Source organism: Momordica charantia (assembly GCF_013281855.1).
Source record: "Momordica charantia cultivar OHB3-1 chromosome 3 unlocalized genomic scaffold, Mcharantia_2.0 BLBB01000003.1, whole genome shotgun sequence".
Taxonomy (NCBI): Eukaryota; Viridiplantae; Streptophyta; class Magnoliopsida; order Cucurbitales; family Cucurbitaceae; genus Momordica; species Momordica charantia.
The window spans coordinates 13,633,702-13,645,590 of NW_028275161.1; positions in this window are offsets into that span (position 1 = coordinate 13,633,702).

Here is an 11,889-nt window from a genome sequence, read left to right on the forward strand (position 1 = left end):
AAATGTCGAAGCGTTGCTAGGCTAGAGCATGCGGTGCTGGAGCATCGCTTGCTGCAAAAATTCCTTGGCAGAGAAGTAAGACGCAAGATTTCTATGTCCGTACAACGTTCGTTTTACTAAGTTTTACCCTAATTTTTGGGAGAGCTATAAAAGAAACAATATGTTGATTGTCTCATCATCAGTCCCAAAGGGAGAAAAGATCCCAAGAGAGGAAATTATTCCCAAGAACGTGCTGATGACAAGGAAAGCTGCCCCATTTCAAGAAGAAGTCGACGGGAGGAAGTTGAAATTGCTAGTTTCTTAATAAGCTAGAAGTTTCAGAGAATTTTCCAAAGGTTTTTCATCGAATGGGTTGTTTCTCTCTTTACCCATTGTATTTTCCCCATTCCCCATGAACTAAACCCCATTTTTGGGGGGGAGATCCTTTGTTGTAGCTTATGAGTAGAGGGCTTCTAGCCTATTTTTACTACTGCTAAATATAGTTGTTATAATATTTTCATCTTACTGATCTTTGTTGGTCGCATTTAATCAGTTTGGTAGCTATTGTATGACTCGAAAGGGTGTATAGGTAGCGTGTTTGGCTCTATTTGTGTTTAGATTACGTTTTCCTAGTAGATTTGTGGATTCTTAGGGATAAGCTCCACCTTACCATGATTATATTTTTAGTGCTTAGGTATTTAGTAACGGAAGTTGTAGATACTCATTTATGGTTTCTCAGAAGGGAACCACATCGGTTTGAGCATCAGCATGCAATTTTATACTAGAGTGTCCTCTATGAGCGAGTGAAGGCATATGTCGATCTCCCCTGTTTCCATCTTATTATCTGTTTCCCCATTCTGTACATTTTGCTAAAGCATTTCTTTGCCCCAGCATCTATTATTACAGTATTTCTCTATTGGAATTTCTTTGTGCATTTATATAGCATTTTACCTAGTTTTAGTTATACAAACATTGATTATCTTTTATTTGCTTTTTTTTTTGTATTCTTAAGTGCACGCTTAGAGTAATATCCTTAGTCCCTGCGTATTTTTAATATAACTCGAATCATCTCAGGGTTGGCTTATAATCTTTGGTGATTCACCATAAAACCAAGGAACTTGTCAGAAGAAACCCCAAAAGCGCACTTGGCTGGGTTGTGCTTCATTTGATATTTGCGCAGAACTCCAAATATTTATGTTAGATCGGCCAGGTGTGAGGTTGAGTGCCTACTTGTGACAGGCATGTCGTCTATGTAAGTCGCACCTGCGTTCTTCAGACCGCATGGCATGACCTTGTAACAATACAAGTTCTGTTCAATTATGAAGGAGGTATGAACCTGGCCAGGGACGTGTGTTTTAATTTGATTATAACTGGAATGGGCATTCATAAAAGTGAGCAGCTCGTGCCCGGTTATGGCGTCTACGAGCTTATCAATTCTCGAAAGTGGGAAAGAATCATTTGGCCAAACTTTGTTTAAATTAGTGAAATCCACACACATTCTCCACTTTCCGTTAGATCTTTTAACTAAACTATGAAGGAGGTATGAAGGAGGTATGAACCTGGCTAGGGACGTGTGTTTTAATTTGATTATAACTGGAGTGGGCATTCATAAAAGTGAGCAGCTCGTGCCCGGTTATGGCGTCTACGAGCTTATCAATTCTCGAAAGTGGGAAAGAAACATTTGGGCAAACTTTGTTTAAATTAGTGAAATCCACACACATTCTCCACTTTCCGTTAGATCTTTTAACTAAACTATGAATGAGGTATGAAGGAGGTATGAACCTGGCCAGGGACGTGTGTTTTAATTTGATTATAACTGGAGTGGGCATTCATAAAAGTGAGCAGCTCGTGCCTGGTTATGGCGTCTACGAGCTTATCAATTCTCGAAAGTGGGAAAGAATCCTTTGGGCAAACTTTGTTTAAATTAGTGAAATCCACACACATTCTCCACTTTCCATTAGATCTTTTAACTAAACTATGAATGAGGTATGAACCTAGCCAGGGACGTGTGTTTTAATTTGATTATAACTGGAGTGGGCATTCATAAAAGTGAGCAGCTCGTGCCCGGTTATGGCGTCTACGAGCTTATCAATTCTCGAAAGTGGGAAAGAATCCTTTGGGCAAACTTTGTTTAAATTAGTGAAATCCACACACATTCTCCACTTTCTGTTAGATCTTTTAACTAAACTATGAAGGAGGTATGAAGGAGGTATGAACCTGGTCAGGGACGTGTGTTTTAATTTGATTATAACTGGAGTGAGCATTCATAAAAGTGAGCAGCTCGTGCCCGGTTATGGCGTCTACGAGCTTATCAATTCTCGAAAGTGGGAAAGAATCCTTTGGGCAAACTTTGTTTAAATTAGTGAAATCCACACACATCTCCACTTTCCGTTAGATCTTTTAACTAAACTATGAAGGAGGTATGAAGGAGGTATGAACCTGGCCAGGGACGTGTGTTTTAATTTGATTATAACTGGAGTGGGCATTCATAAAAGTAAGCAGCTCGTGCCCGGTTATGGCGTCTACGAGCTTATCAATTCTCGAAAGTGGGAAAGAATCCTTTGGGCAAACTTTGTTTAAATTAGTGAAATCCACACACATTCTCCACTTTCCGTTAGATCTTTTAACTAAACTATGAAGGAGGTATGAAGGAGGTATGAACCTGGCCAGGGACGTGTGTTTTAATTTGATTATAACTGGAGTGGGCATTCATAAAAGTAAGCAGCTCGTGCCCGGTTATGGCGTCTACGAGCTTATCAATTCTCGAAAGTGGGAAAGAATCCTTTGGGCAAACTTTGTTTAAATTAGTGAAATCCACACACATTCTCCACTTTCCGTTAGATCTTTTAACTAAACTATGTTGGATAACCACTCGAGATAAATAACTTCTTTTATATATTACGCTTTAAGAAATTTATTTACTTCCTCAACAATTACATCACTCATCTCTGTGTTTACATGTGTTATTTATTTTTTAACAAGTCGGAATGATGGGTTGATGTTGAGGCGATGCACCATAACCTTTGGATCAATGTCTGGCATGTCCTCATGGGACCACGTGAAGGCATCCGCATTAGCTCAGAGTGATTTGATGAGCTCTTCCCTCTTAGTGGCCCCAGCTTGATGCCTATTCTAACTTGTTTTATAGGAGTAAGCAGGGGAACAAGCTCTCCTCCGTAGGGGCGACATGCTTTGGTTGAGGTGCTTTTTCTAGGTCGGCTTGTTTAGAGATCGCACACACGGCCGATGCTTTTACAGCAGCTGCATCTAGTCGACCGAATATAGAGTTGTAAGCCGACTTGCCATCCATCACCATGAACTCTCTGCAACCCTTGTGATTTGCATATCTTCCTGTCCAATAGTAATTGGGAGCTTAATGCAACTTTCTGGGGTGACAGTTTCACCCACGAATCCGACGAAGGGGTCAGGCTTTTCTTCAACTGAGCCATAGTCCATTCAAGGGCAACATAGGTTTTCAGAGATAAGATGTTTGCTGAAGCTCCACCATCGACCTATTGGGTTTTATGCCCTAAACTCGTGGTTTGTAAACATAAAACAAATATTTATTCAATAAAGTTGTTATTGATGTTTCTTTTAGAATTGTATTAACCCAAATCCAATAAACTAACATCCGAGGTTATGTCATGTGACTGGAACAGTATATAATAGATATACAGTGTATATTTCATATACAGTGTGTATATTTACTATACATTGTATATATATACAATATATATTCGATATACAAGTGGATAATGTTCCAGTAGTAACCTAAAAGGTCTATAGTATATGGATAAAGTTGGATACCTTATCTTGGTAATACTATGGATACGGCCCACTTTGTAATAGTTACAAATGACTTGATCTATGTCATTCGTGTGGAGACATGCAAGTGGGGGTATCTTATACAATGTGATGTAACTAACAGTAGGTACCTTAGTTATCTTTGGTTAAAATAGTTTGTTAGGTAATTAAACTGTTTGCTTTTCCCCTGTCCTTTGGCTTAATCCTTTAAATAGGTGGCCATTTGTTTTTTTTTTTTTAAGTATTGAAGAAGTACGGGTCGAATGCCTATAAAATTAAGTTACCTTCAGACTTCAACATTAGTCCTATCTTCAATGTGGCAGATATCTATCCATACGCAGCCCCGGATTCTGTTAGTATAGCTTCTTAACTTGATGCCGAGTTTTTTTTTAGGGGAAGGAAATTGATGTAACTAACAGTAGCTACCTTAGTTATCTTTGGTTAAAATAGTTAGTTAGGTAATTAAGCTGTTAGCTTTTCCCCTGTCGTTGGCTTATTCCTATAAATAGGTGGCCATTTGTATCTTTTCCTACATTCAAATACAATCCAAGTTTTCTCTCGATTCGGTTACACCACAATGAGTTTGTATAAGACTAGACCGCGAAATAATTAATCTTTAACTGTAACTCTGTTAGCTAATAGATTAATATTTCAATAGGATGACCAGGTAACTCGATCTCAATCCTGAGTGAGTTGTGGACTCCTGCCTGTTAAGGCTCGTCCTTTGATTTGTATGGATGAGAGTGGCCCGAGTCGCGGACTCAATATTTCTACCATTTTGGGACGAGACCGAGTAGGGAGTTGGGAACATAACTTCACAAGATGTAATTCATTCATTCCCGACATTAGGGAAGTAGATGAGTGTTCCCTTACATGCTGACTCTGAGACTTGACATATTAATTGATTTAATTAATTAATTTATTATTAATTAAAAAGAAGAAGATATCCTGATGGCCTTGAGATTTTTCCTAGATTCAGGAGAAGATATCCTATATTCAAAAGGATGAGATATCCTAATGGTCTTAGGATTTTCCCTCTCTATAAATATAACAGTAAGTTGAACCCTAAAGGGATGCTGAATGCTAAAGGCTTAAAATCTCAATCCTTTGCAATTGTATTCGGATTCTCGACCAAGAGACATAGCAAGGAAGATCAAGTGGTGTTGTCTCATTGGGATCACGCGAAGAAGAATCTTCAAAGGTAAAATCAAACATTCTTCCTTGTTTTATATTTTTCTGTGTTTTAAATTTCAAAAGAAATTGAAGAATATGTTTTATTGCTTCCGCTCTGGATTCACATCCCGTCACGACCAACATCCTTCTAACTTAGACATGGTCTACAATGAGAGAGATGACTATAGCGCCGTTTTAGGGCAAATTGACGCCTTCCTGGTCTATGTCTGAGAATGAGATTGGGCAAGCCAGCTTCTTCGTCTGTGAGGCATAGACTTCGTGTCTAGCCTCCCTTGCCAGCTCCATTTTATTTTTAGATTGGCCCCTACTCAAGCCGCCAAAGATGGTGTTGATGACTGCAAGCCAGTCATCTTTTCATGGGGGTGTTCTTGAATGTCTGCACTACCCTTTTGACAAATTTTTTGAAGATCCATCTTGAATGAGATCTTCAATTTGGCTCTTGAGCTCGAAATAGCTCAAGGTATCATGATCGTGGTCTTTATGGAAGTGACAGTACTTCCCCTTGTCGCGCTTGTCAGGATCTCCTCTAAGTTTGCCAGGACGTTTAAGCAACTTCTTCATCTCAGTTTTCTCCATATTGGTGAGTATCTTTTAGATTGGGATCGTAGTGCGAGTGGTATTTTTCATAAGGTCAACTTTTGCTCGTTCCAGAGTCTAAATGTCTGTAGTCGGAGCAACCTTGAGAGGATTGGGGCGCATAACCCTTATCCTTTGATTTTAAGCTAGTATTGTCCTTTTTAAGGCCACTTGACTTTTTTTGGTCAGACTTTTGCCCTGTCCGGCCTGCTTTTGTTTTGAGCAGCTCCTGCCCATCAATCAATTTCTTAGCCTTCAACAATACCTGAGCAAAAGTGGCTGAGATCTCTTACCTGAGCCAATCAGTCAAGGTCTCATCAGCAAAACCAGTAAAAAAGTAGCACATGGTCGAATCGTCCGAGCAATAGGTGACCTTGAGCTGCTCTTATTGAAATTATGTCACGTACACTTTTCGTGTCTCATTTTCTTTTTGTCTGATTGTGGCAAGATGAGTCGTCGTCTTTTTGTTGTAGTGTCTAGATGAGAACTGGTTGATGAAATCCTTCATCAACAGAATATAGGTCGATATTGACCTGGCTAGTAACTTTTGGTACTATAGCTAAGCACTCCCATTTAGGGCTATCTGGAAGGCGCGACATTTAATGGCATCAGTAACTGCTTGGAAGTCCATGAGGCATTCGAAAACCTTAACATAGTCTTTTGGATCAGTGGATCCGTCGTATGGCTTCATGGTGGGTGTCTTGAATTTGCTCGGTATCGCAGCGTCCAAGACATCTTATGTGAATGGTGACTCCCCTGGTTCACCATCATCAAAGATACATTCTTTCTTATAGCACTTTTGCTTTAGGGCCTTGACCTGAGCGTCACACTTGCTCTTCATCAGATCGAACTTTTCCGTGGTAGTCAATCCCTGAGGCATGAACAGTGCGTACCTAGACTGAGCCTTGTTGTGCAGGTCATTCTGGAAGATATGTCCTCCATTTATGATGAAGTTCTCACCTCGTGCTTTCTTATGCAGGTACTTTCACAAGTCGTCCTCCTTGCGGCTGTCTGTACCTTCGAGCTGGAAGGGATGGCCTGCATTGCCTTGATGTCGATTGTGATCCCCGACTTCGTCATGTTGTACCTCTGGGAAGGATGTTCTCCTTATTTTTCTGGTTCCAAGATGGGAATCAGTGGGACCAGTGTTGGCGTCATTGACTAAGTTATTATATGAGTCCTCCATGGCTCGTACACTTGCGAACATTTCATCCAACTCGGCCTGCATCGCTACTAGCGCATTTGGGTTGCCCTAATGGTTAGATTTTCGTTCGGCATTCTTGGTGTCGGTGCCATGGGCTCGATGTGAGCCTGTGGCCTGGCGATGTGGAATGGGCGGGAGTGTATTGGGGGCTTACGAGGTTCTTCTCCCACTGGGTCATTCTGAGCTCGACCACCTCCTGCTTTGCAGTTTCCCTAATGCTGAGGGTTAGGAGCACTATTTATTGGCACAACCACTCGAATGACTAGAGTCAGTAGACACAGCTCGTGCCAGTTTAGTTCTCGGTAAGAATGCATTGAAACGTCTTTTCCACAGACGATGCCAAATGTTTATGCGGTAAAATTGGGTTAGGTCAGACCTTGTCAAGGTATGACAAGTGGGATAGCTTGAACAATTATTCAAGGAATCACCTACACAAGATAGGCAAACACCTTTAGGATCAAGTCAGTATAAGCTCAGACTTAACAGGGAGTTTGAGATAGAATTTAATACCTAGTGCAGGAGTGAGACCCTCTATTTATTAAGGGTGAGCATCGGTCGGTCGGGGTCGGTTTTTGGCCAACCCCATTGCTATAAATCGTCCTAGTCGGTTTCCTTTCATGGAAACCTACTTCTCTGAAATCACAGCTTGCGTCGACCGATCGACCAATCGGTTCGGTCGGTCGTTTTTGTCGATTTTTATAACTGTTCTTTTTTTCTTCTATGAGGTACGAGGCTGTGAACGAAGAAGTTAGGGATTGAGGATAAAGTCGGTGTCGGAGCGAATGGACTGTGAATGACTACTAAGCGTGGGGTCGTGAGTGGGCTTCTGTGCGAAATAAAAAAGGAAAAGAACTTGGGACCTTGAAAATCATCGATTTAGAAGATGGGAAGAAGATGAGGAAGGAGATGGTGTATCAGAACAGAAGAAAAAACAAGAGAGGAGGAGAGAAGAGAATGAAAACATTGGAAGGGAAAGGGGGAGAAAAACAAAATATTTGATAATGATAATTAATAAAAATAATACAAACCGCCTTAAAACTAGCAGTCATTAAATGCGCCGCTGGTTTTCAATTTCCTTGGGCAACGGACATTTAATGCTGCTACAGTCAGCCACTATTTTTTAAAAAATATTATTAAATGATCAGTCGGTCGATCGGAATTTACTTTTTCGACCAAACCGACCAACTAAAAATCGATTTTTCGTTTTAGAAAATCGATTCCGACCGATGACGGTTAGGTCGGATCAATTTTTTGGTATTTTTTGCTCACCCCTACTATTTATAGTTTGGGGATCCAACAGACAGTTAGGTGTGTTGGACCGACGGTCTGACATGTCAAGTGCTCGAGCTCGGACCTAGTCAAAGGTCCCTACTTTGAAATGTTCTCCAATCACGTTTGGAAACTAAGGATGTGTTTGGGAGTGATGGTAGAATTAGGGTGTGTTTGGGATTCATTTTGGCATGACAAAATCACTTTTGTCATTGCCAAAATCACTTCCATTTCCATGGATCATGTTTGACAAATAAAAAATTGATTTTAGAAAAATATAAAATCATTTAAAATGAATTTTTTAGGTATCACTTAGATGGTGATTTTAAAAAATAAATTATTCTTAAATCTCTTTTTTCAAAATCACTATTTCTACCTTTGCAAAAAAAAAATCATTCTTTCTACACCCACTACAAAATACGCCCTTAGTGATTTTGAAAAAAGGTATTTGAGTAAAATTGATTATCCAAAATCATCATCCAAGTGATACCTTAAAAATCAATTTAAAGTGATTTTAAGTTTTCCTAAAATCAATTTTCTAACTTGTCAAACATGATAAAGTGATTTTGACAATGACAAAAGTAATTTTGGTAGTGCCAAAATCACTCCCAAACACACCCTAAGTAGGATAGGTCGGACATATCCGAGCTGGCCTTTGGGTGCGACCGAGTGCACCTCAAGTGTTCTCCGTCCCCCACGTGGCAATGTAATTTTCTCCCCCAAACACGCACTATAAATATGACAAACCATAGCCACCCAAATTGGTATTCACAACTAAGATGAAACAAAACCATGGTCTTACATTATCCAAAATGCCAATGTTCTTAGAAGATGCCATTTCTCCAAGTTGTTAGTAAAAGACAAAGAAAACACCATGATTTTTGTCCAATGTCTGATATTTTATCCAACTTTAAAACACAATTTGTAATAATTAATCATAAGAGACGGCCAAAAAAACAAAATGTGGGTCGTCTTAATAGGATAGAACAAGGTTTTATTCCCTCATTTTGATTGACTAGACAAAACGTCACCGTATTTGAAGGTTGGAATTGGAAGTATTTCCAAGCACGATGACTCCTAGTCGTCTTCTCATTTATTTGTTTATTTTTCCTTTCTCACTACTTTCCGTTTTTGGAAACTAGATTTAATCAAAGCTTACAATTCATCCATTCAAGATCAGAAGATCAGAGTAGTGAGATCGAATTTTTTTTTATCGAAGATATATGTTTTGAGTCAATATGAACATAGTTCAATTGTTCATAAAGACACCTACTTTCAATCGATAGATCGTGAGTTCGCATCCACGACCTCTACATGTTGTACTGAAAATATATATATATATATTTTTTTTTTGTGTTAGAAATGAGTAAAGAGATTGCTATTTTATTTTATATTTTATAGTTAATCATTATCCTATCTCAATTATTGAATATATTAATTAATGATTAACATAATAATAATGAGTATTATAATATTTTGAATTTTATCCCAACCTAGCTAAAGTTGAAAAGTTGAATCTCCATCTCTTCAAATTGCTGGGCTCTAGATATTTATCTATTCTTTTGTTTGGAATTCTTTTGTTTCTTTACTTCATAATTATTATTTTTTTGTATTCATAATGGTTTCTTTTTTGGTCTTTTGTTCTATCAATAAAAGATTCACGTTTTAAATGAAAAATAATCTTTTCGAATAAAATATTCAAACTAACTATGTCATATTTATTTTATTATTATTTATTATGCACTTAATCATAAGTATAAAAATGATCAAATAGTTTTTTTCTTATGGTGATTTTAAAAAATCAGAAGAAAATAAATTAAATTTAAAAAGAAACTAGAAATCACGAGCTCGTTTGGGTAATGTTCTTGTTTTTTGTTTTTCCATATAGTTTTTTACTTCTTAAAAAAGAAAAAAGAAAGTTCTGTTGAGTTATTGCTTCTGTTTATTTATTTATTTTTGTTTTTTAAGTTCAATTATTGTAGTACGTAGGGATAGGAATCAAACTATCAACTTCTGAAATGATAATAGGTATCTTATTCATTGAGCTATGTTTAGATGAGACAACTATTTTTTGTTTCCAATTTTTTTATCCACCGTCTTCTCTTTTAACTAATTGTAGTAGATGAATCTTATTTTAGAAAATAATGACTTTCAACATCATTGTTGTAGAGAATATGTTTCTTTTTAAATTCTTCTTATTTTAGTACAACAAATGTGAGACATGAGATTGAATTTCTGACCTCTAGAGAAAAAATAAAATACCTTAATGGTTGGTTCGATGCTTAGACGTTTCTTAATTTCATTTTGTCAACACTCAAATCTATGAATTTGTGGATTTTGTGATTTGCAAGGTCAAGTTTTGACTTTTTCATTATTGGTTTTAGCTACTAAGTTGGGATAATCTTAACTCATAAATCAACATTTTTCAACCACATTTATTATCACTATTGACACATCATAAATGCTTTGTTAAATGATAAAGTTGAATTCTTATATGCAAAAGTACATAAACATCATTTCACTCAATTAATAGTTCAAAGTCTTCATTGTAACCAGAAATTGGCATTTTCAACTTAGATATAATTGGACACAAAAATGAAATCTAACAACTTTTCTTAGACTATATTCCTTCAACATGTAATCAGATTTGATTAAAAACGTGTGGTTGAAAAGAAGTTCGTTTTGCCTATCATATCTTGATAATATGTAGAAAGCGATTTGGTCGTGCAAATGTAAGGTTACAAGCATACGACATAAAGTCCTAGTAAAGTGACGATAAAGGAACATTTTTCTCTAAGATTGTGATAGAATATTTTCTTCCCTAAAATTTTGTAATTGATTAATCCTATTTGATAAATTACTAATAAAAAAGTTTTTGACAATGTGTATATATATTTCAAAGGAACGAAACTATTTTTTGCTATAAGAAATCTTTGAACTTTCTCAAGTATTAGTCCAAAGGTTTCTTCTGCGTTGAGAAGAACTTTGTTGAGCGTATTTCAAATTTTTTTTTTATGGCAAAAAGTACAATTTTCAAGTCAAATAAAATGATTAGAAATTTTAATTTTTACCGAGTAATATAATGATGATAATGAGTAAAGTATCTTACCACTAGGCTTATTATTATAATCACATTAATAATTACAAAGTAATTCTCTTAGCGTACGTGTGAAAGAAAGAAAAGTGGTGTCTGATGAATTTTAGGGTTCTTAAAGGCCTTTAATATGTTTATTCATGAATTAAAGATTTAATTAAATTTGTATTTTTTTTAGTACAACATGCGGGATGGAGAATCAAACTTTTCAACTTTATGATTGGATATATATGTCAATTACCGCTGAATTATGCTCGTTTTTCCTAATTAAATTCATAATTAACTTAGAATATGATTATATTTTCATGTTCATCTTCTGAAACCATACCAAAGTATTACATATCTAATGTAACTAAAGTTATTTGCCTTTTAGTATTCTCAAAGTTGATTATATGGTAAAAGAGTTGCTATTTCATGCCACTATCAATATAGTTGGTCTTTTCTTCATTTAAAATATCTCAATTTTTAGTTCCTCCTTCTCTCTCAAATTCTATTCTTTTCCTTCTCCACATCGTTGATTATTTGAGAGCAAGTGTTTAAGTGTTTCGCTGATAAATCAAAACAGTTTGAGAAGTTGTGTTTTATTACCGTCAATATTGTCAATATTATTTAATTGTTGCAACTTTTGCTCTACCATTTGATTATGTTCTTTATATTCAGTTCTACTTTTCTTTTTTTAACAAAAATAATAATTCACCCATCTTTTTTTTATCGTTGTGAATATAGACTCGATTTCAATAAATTCAATCCATAAATAATAAAATTAAAA